Source organism: Mustela nivalis (genome assembly GCF_964662115.1).
Source record: "Mustela nivalis genome assembly, chromosome: 5".
Classification (NCBI taxonomy): Eukaryota; Metazoa; Chordata; class Mammalia; order Carnivora; family Mustelidae; genus Mustela; species Mustela nivalis.
The window spans coordinates 79,019,455-79,027,880 of record NC_139024.1 but is presented as its reverse complement, the minus strand read 5'-3'; positions in this window follow the sequence as shown (position 1 = coordinate 79,027,880).

Here is an 8,426-nt window from a genome sequence, read left to right as displayed (position 1 = left end):
ACTGTATACCTATTGGCTAACTATAAACTTCTTGACACTTGTAAAGAGTTTATAGCTTTGAGAACATTGCTGACCTCTGTGCAGTTAATTTCAAATGTGCTTTTCTTCTTCTGGGTCCTTAAATAAGGAAACATATTTGACTTACACAGATTTCTGGGCCTAGATTTTCTTTTAGTCCTTTTAGTCCTTTTCCACTATTTACACTTCTCACAATCATTTTCATCAAGAAAAGGGGTTTATGCAAAAATACCAAAATTATTTAAGCCATATTCCTTGGGGAGCAAACAGGAATAATGAAGACAAAAGAGATGATATTGTGGCAACTGTTTCAGATGTCTATGTTGAGATAATCTAGGGTTATAGACAAATGACAAGAGAAAAAAATCTATCAGGGGTGTAAGAAATGATACTTTTAGTAACTCCTAACTGGGGTGGGGGAAACTGAAAATAAAAAAGAAAGTAAAAGTTTTATAGTAGTTTTGTGTGGCTTACTGTATTATATACTAAATATTGTCTATTAAATATAATATGTTTATATTAATATACTAGTAGTACCACATTAATAATATATTAAACTATTACATTCTTCATGTGAAGGAAACAGATTGAGAAAGGGTTTCAGGGCTCACTCATGCTTTGCGCTCCAGTACCCCCTATGGATCTAGTTAAGAAATACAGTGGGAGGAAGTTCCCCAAAAGACAAAAACAAAGCCACAGAGAACAATGGGGCTGGAGAATTACCCCCAAGGAGCAGAAAGTACTACATAGACAAAATACTAGAATACAAAATACATTTCTCTCTTTACTCCAGCATTTGAGTGAGTGAGGGCCAAATATAAATTAGTTCTTTATATAATAAAGAGTAAGAGCTGATTTACACAAGTCTCAATTTGATGTGGCATTCAATGCATGTTTTGTTAAGCCAGACTGTTTAGTTAGAGAGGTGCAGGACTTCATTCTTGCCATTATTAAAACTTTTTGAGTTAGGAACTCAACGTGTTCAACATTAAGGTGAAATTTTGCTCAAAGACCCAACTGCAGAAAAATGGGAAATGCCCTTTGCAGTAATGCATTACAATCGAGGGTAGTTTTCAAATGGATAAATAACAATGTTCAAAAATTATCCAGTCTTTTAAAAAATCATTATAAAATTCCCTACTCATGTGCTCCAGGGGGAACTTTCTGAATTAGCCAAGAAACATGGTTTACCATATTTGACTATTTGCTGGTTTACCCTGCATAGATTCAAATAACAGAGAAAATATTCTCTGGCCTTAAATTCAAGGAAGAATGAACAAAAATGACGATAATTTTAATAGTGTGACTATGGGCTGACTTATTTTAAATATAGAAGATTCATCAAGATTTAGGAAAGTTGTAATGATGATTATGTTTTTTGGATGAGTGAAGTTTGGGCACCCAAACTGTGGTATAAAAGAGGTGATGATATAGATATGAGGTTCCAGCTGAGATCCCAAACCTCAGAATTATACCTAGGATAAATCATCATAGAAATGATAATTCAAGGGCACCTGGGTGGCTCAGTGGGTTAAAGTCTCTGCCTTCAGCTCAGGTCGTGAGTTCAGGGTTCTGGGGTCAAGCCCTGCATCAGGCTCTCTGCTCAGTAGGGAGCCTGCTTCGCCCTTTTTCTCTGCCTGCTGCTCTGCCTACTTGTGATCTCTCTCTCTGTCAAATAAATAAAATCTTAAAAGAAATGATAATTCTTTGCAGAAATGTCTGTTCATGTCCTCTGCCCATTTCTTGATTGGATTATTTGTTCTTTGGGTGTTGAGTTTGCTAAGTTCTTTATAGATTCTGGACACTAGTCCTTTATCTGATATGTCGTTTGCAAATATCTTCTCCCATTCTGTCAGTTGTCTTTTGATTTTGTTAACTGTTTCCTTTGCTGTGCAAAAGCTTTTGATCTTGATGAAATCCCAATAGTTCATTTTTGCCCTTGCTTCCCTTGCCTTTGGCGATGTTCCTAGGAAGATGTTGCTGTGGCTGAGGTCGAAGAGGTTGCTGCCTGTGTTCTCCTCAAGGATTTTGAGGGATTCCTTTCGCACATTGAGGTCCTTCATCCATTTTGAGTCTATTTTTGTGTGTGGTGTAAGGAAATGGTCCAATTTCATTTTTCTGCATGTGGCTGTCCAATTGTCCCAGCACCATTTATTGAAGAGGCTGTCTTTTTTCCATTGGACATTCTTTCCTGCTTTGTCGAAGACATCCAGATGGCCAACAGACACATGAAAAAGTGCTCCATATCACTCGGCATCAGGGAAATACAAATCAAAACCACAATGAGATATCACCTCACACCAGTCAGAATGGCTAAAATCAACAAGTCAGGAAATGACAGATGCTGGCGAGGATGCAGAGAAAGGGAACCCTCCTACACTGTTGGTGGGAATGCAAGCTGGTGCAGCCACTCTGGAAAACAGCATGGAGGTTCCTCAAAATGTTGAAAATAGAACTGCCCTATGACCCAGCAATTGCACTACTGGGTATTTACCCTAAAGATACAAACGTAGTGATCCAAAGGGCCATGTGCACCCCAATGTTTATAGCAGCAATGGCCACAATAGCCAAACTATGGAAAGAACCTAGATGTCCATCAACAGATGAATGGATCAAGAAGATGTGGTATATATGCACAATGGAATACTATGCAGCCATCAAAAGAAATGAAATCTTGCCATTTGCGACAACATGGATGGAACTAGAGCGTATCATGCTTAGCGAAATAAGTCAAGCAGAGAAAGACAACTATCATATGATCTCCCTGATATGAGGAAGTGGTGATGCAACATGGGGGCTTAAATGGGTAGGAGAAGAATAAATGAAACAAGATGGGATTGGGAGGGAGACAAACCATAAGTGACTCTTAATCTCACAAAACAAACTGAGGGTTGCTGAGGGGAGGGGGTTTGGGAGAAGGGGGTGGGCTTATGGATATTGGGGAGGGTATGTGCTTTGGTGAGTGCTGTGAAGTGTGTAAACCTGGTGATTCACAGACCTGTACCCCTGGGGATAAAAATATATGTTTATAAAAAATAAAAAAAAAATTAAAAAAAAAGAAATGATAATTCAAGCTATGGTAATAAACAAAACCTCCTAGATACATTGTTAAAAATAAAATCCTCATTTGAGTGATAGACTGATACAAGAGGAACCTGCAAAATAGTTTGAGAAGTGGAAGCCAGAATATACTGTCATAAAAACCAAGGAAACAGAATTTAAACCAAGAGGAATAATTAGCAATGGGAAATACACACATGGTTTAAGGAAGATGAAACTAAGAGCAATCCATACTAACAAGGAGGTCCTTGGTGACCCTGATGAGGGCAAATTCCTTGAAGTGGTGAGGGTTGGAGGCTAAGGAATTCTCAATAGTTGAAGAGATGGAGAATATTATTGTTGATAAATTTTAAAAATAATTTTGCCTGTGTGAGGGAAAAGTAAGAAAAAAATAACAGGAAACATAGATTCAAATAACATCATTCTTCTCATTTATTCTTTCACAAATGACAGACTTGAGTATATTTAAATACCAGTAGAAAGTATATACAAAGAATAAAAGGTTAATAAAAGGGGATAGTTGTTGAAAAAGGGCATCTTTTGAGGTGTACAGGATTAGCACATAGAACAAGATGAGGAATAATAATTCAAACTTTAAAATGGAATAACTAGGATGGATATAAATGCAGGTGTGCTGGCAGGAGGTTCTCTTCTCTATATCTTCTACCTCTGTAATGTACAGAGGAGGGGGAAAGGTATAGGTGAGGTATTTGGAAAGAACAAAGGCAATTGGGATCACATTTGGGGACAGTGTGTCTCATTTAGAACAGGCATTTTGGAAGATGAATGAAAGACACAAAAATATATATAAGAGAAGGATTTCTTGTTAACATGGGGGGACTCATCTTAGTATAAAGATCATGAATATTAATGATAAAAATATGATATTGTAATTCCATTAGTGTTCAGCAGCTTGGATGTAGGCTCTCAGAAAATGGACATTTAGATAGATCCAGTGTTGTGGCTTTGTCAGAAAAGTCAGACAGGAAACTAATGGGGAACACTTATATTATTTTGGCCAGAGGGTGGTTTAAATGATGCTCAATTTAACCTCAGGGGAGAAAATGAAGGGAGACTTCTAGTTGATAGAGAGTAAGTGGAGAAGTTGAAGGAGTGGAGGTCCCACTACTTAGAAGATGACAAAGGTGAAGATGAAGGCAAAGAAGATGAAACAGAAGAGTAAAAGTAAGAGAAGAGAGGAAGAAGGGAGGAGAAAGGAAAAGAAAAAAAAAGTCAGCTGTAATGCAAATAATTGGGTAAGAAATATGAAAGGAGATTAGGTGTGGACAGAGTGCAGAATGTCTTGAGTTTAATATTTTGCAGGCGGTTCAGAGTCCAATATTTAGCCACTGGTGAGGATAAATGAAATGCTCTGTGGAATGACATATTCTTACAAATGGAAAATGAATGAACTAAGATTCTAATGTTTCAGTTCCTCCAGACTATTTATTCATCCTAAGGAGAAAGAGGCAAGCCACAATACTGGCAAAAAACCAAAATCTAGAATGCAGTGGATAACATCTGGAGTTGGATTCCAGGACCAGAAAAAGACTGCTCAGAAGTGGTATTAGGAATTTTCTTTGAAAGAACCAGAAGACCACTTGCTTAAACTAAACAAAAGGAGTATTATAAGGACACAAAGCTGTGTTCTTTAACCAGACCTATAAATCAGACCTATAGTGAGAGACTCAAAAAGAGACAAGAACTAGAAATTTTCATGTCATGTGGATTTTCCTCCATACCTTTTATACCTCTTCTTTGTAAGGTTTTTCTCTTCTTCTTTTCATAAAAGCTGGGTTTCTCTACTTTCTTATCCAACAAGAGTAGGCAGTTTAGTATTCCCTGTAATCAAGTAATTAGTGCAGTAACAGGGGGATGATATGGGGAACATAAATCCCTCTTTAAAAGAAATCTGGATATAAACACACTTTTGAATTCATAGCTAAATTTGAAATAAATAAAAAAAAAATCTTAGGGGTGCCTAAGTGGCTCAGTGGGTTAAGGCCTCTGCCTTCAGCTCAGGTCATGATCCCAGGCAGGGGCCTGAGATTGAGCCCCACATCGAGCTCTCTGCTCCGCAGAAAGTCTGCTCCCCTCCCACCACCTGCATCTGCCTACTTGTGATCTCTGTCTGTCAAATAAACAAATAAAATCTTAAAAAAAAAATCTTAGTAACCAGATTAAGAAGGAGGAGAAATAAAAGGGATTGATGTGCTACTAAAATTATAGGTACACTGGAGGCTGTTTGCTCTATCACATGAGGTAGATGTTGAAATGAAAGCACTAAAAATATACAAGAACTTGAAGAAATATGCTTTTAGTAAAAATGTGTGTGTATGTGTGTATAAATTCCACCAGCTGGCAAAGGGTTATTTGAAGGAATTTTGTCTGATAATGGTCTCAGATGCAAGTAGGAAACAAATCACCTCTCTGTGGGCGCCTGGGTGGCTCAGTGGTTAAGCCGCTGCCTTCAGCTCATGATCTCAGGGTCCTGGGATTGAGTCCCGCATCGGGCTCTCTGCTCAGCAGGGAGCCTGCTTCCTCCTCTCTCTCTCTCTCTGCCTGCCTCTCTGCTTACTTGTGATTTCTCTCTGTCAAATAAATAAATAAAATCTTTTTAAAAAAAAATCACCTCTCTGAGAATTCCTAACAAAATTCCCAACCTCACACATCTTGAGGGTTCATATATACCTTTCTTGTATGGTATAGTAAATGCTGGCCAATAATTAAGTTAAATTGGTATAGATCGCTATCTTACTAAATATCTGGAAAAAGCAAAAATCTATTATTCCTGGAGAAATATTCTTACAGAATTCTTACAGAGTTTCTAAATAAAGTTCAAATTAACATTCAGATAAAAAGCACAGGTTAAAAAATATAATACACTGTAGACAAGAGTCATCAGTAAGACACTTGAGTAGCAGATTCAGATTCAGATTTACACTGACCCAATGTATTGAAATTTCAGACATGTGATGTAATAATAAAGAAATAAATGAGGAAATAGGAAAAAGGAACAGAAAAACAACTGACTTTCCAAAATGATTACCAAGATTTTTTTAAAGATTTTATTTATTTATTTGAGAGAAAGAGAAAAAGAGAGAGAGAGAAGGACAGAAAGAGGCTGAGTGGGGGGAAGGGCAGTGGGAAAGGGAGTAGCAGACTCCCCTCTGAGCAGGGAGACCAAATCAGGGCTTGATCCCAAAATCCCGGGATCACAACTAAGTTGAAGGTTGAAAATCAACTGAGCCACCCAGGCACCCCAACTACCAAGATTTTAGAAAAAGTAAATAGAATTTCTAAGAGTAGTAGATACATGAATACAAAGAATAGATTAAGAATGCAAAGAATAGGTTATCAGCAGAATACACATGAAGAGAAAACTTGTGAATTGGAAAATAACTCTAAAGAAATTACTGTTAAGCCAGTTTACAGAGACAATGAGATAGACACTATGAAGGACATATTAACAGATGTGGAAAACAAAATGATAAGATGTGATTGATGGCTTCCAAAAATATTTTTATTTTTTATTTTTATTTATTTTTTAAAAAGATTTTAGATATGTATTTGACAGACAGAGATCACAAGTGGGCAGAGAGGCAAGCAGAGAGAGAGAGGAAGAAGCAGGCTTCCTGCTGAGCAGAGAGGGCTTGATCCCAGAACCCTGGGATCATGACCTGAGCTGAAGGCAGAGGCTTTAACCCACTGAGCCACCCAGGAGCCCCCCAAATATTTTTTTTTTAAGATTTTATTTATTGCCCCAAAGATATTTTTAAAAAAGAACAATGATGAAGGACTCACACAACCTAGTTCTGAAACTTATAATAAAGCAATAGTAATCAATGCCTTGTGATATTGGTAAAGAGATAGATAATAGATCAACAGAAAAGAAGAAAAATCAGAAGTAAGCTAACATATTTATGGATTTTTCACTTTCAAAGAAGTGTAACTGTTACTCAATGAAGGAAGAATAATCTGTGCAACAACTGGAACTGGAACAATGAGGAATCCATATGCAAGAAAATCATACCTCTAACAATACACAAAAATTAATTCGAAATGGATCATAGAGTAAAACTTAAACCCTACAACTATAAAACCTCTGGCAGATTTTGTACAATAAAATCTTTGTCACCTTGGGTTGGTAAAGATTAATTAGATACAAGAGCAAATACAATCTATTAAGGAAAAAAATAAATCATACTTCATCAAAAATTGAGTTTTTGCTCTTCAAGAGTGACTTAACAGAGTGTAACAATACAGAGAATGAGAAGTATTTGCAAACTACGTATCTGATAAAATACTTGTATGTAGAATAATATAAAGAACTTTCAAAAAATAAAAAATAAAAGAACTTTCCAAACTCAAAAGAAATCACAGCCTAACAAAAACAGCAAAAAAATTGAGAAGATACTCCAGCAAATAATATATATAGATTATAAATAAGTACATGAAAAGGTACAAATTGATACTACAATAAGATACCACTTTACACCTATTAGAATGAGAAAAAAAAGGCAAGCTGATAATATCAGTTGTGGGAAAAGATTTGGAACAATAGGAATTGTCTTACACTGGTGACTAAACTGCAAAGTTGTACAACCATTTTACAAAAGAGTTTGGCCTTTTCCTTAAAAGTTGCAGAAATATGATGCAGAAATATAATTTGTGGGTACTTATCCAAGTGAAGAGAAAATAAATATTTATTCAAACCCTAATGTGAATGTTTATAGCAGTTTTTTCATAACCTCGCCAAACTGGAAACTATCCAAATGTCTTTCAACTGGTGAATGATAAACATACTGTAATATATGTACATAATAGAATATTATTCAATAATTTAAAAAGATACAATTATTGGTACAGCACAACATGATGACTTTCCAATGCATTATGCTAAGTTAAGGAAGCCAGACTCAAAAGACTACACAATGTAAGATTATATTTATATGACATTCTTTAAAGACAAAATGAAAAGGAGAAAAAACATGTCAATGATTGTCAAAAGTTGAAGGTTTGGGAGAGTTTAAACTACAAGCAGGAATAGAATACAAATTTTGGAGTAATAATGGATAATAGTTGATGGTTACACAACTGTGCCTTTGTTAAACTCAGAAACTGTTCACTAAATGGAATGAATTTCACTGTAATTAAATTATATATGAATCAAACAAATGAAAAAAGTGTCTGATAATGTCTATAATATTTGGGTTTAAATATATGATAATGTCATTCAACCATTTTGATCTACAAAAATGGCAATTTTATATGGTTAAACCTAAAACACTTCAAAACTTTCGATGCATCTAGGTCATGATTTGAGGAAAATTTATAGCTCTTAATGC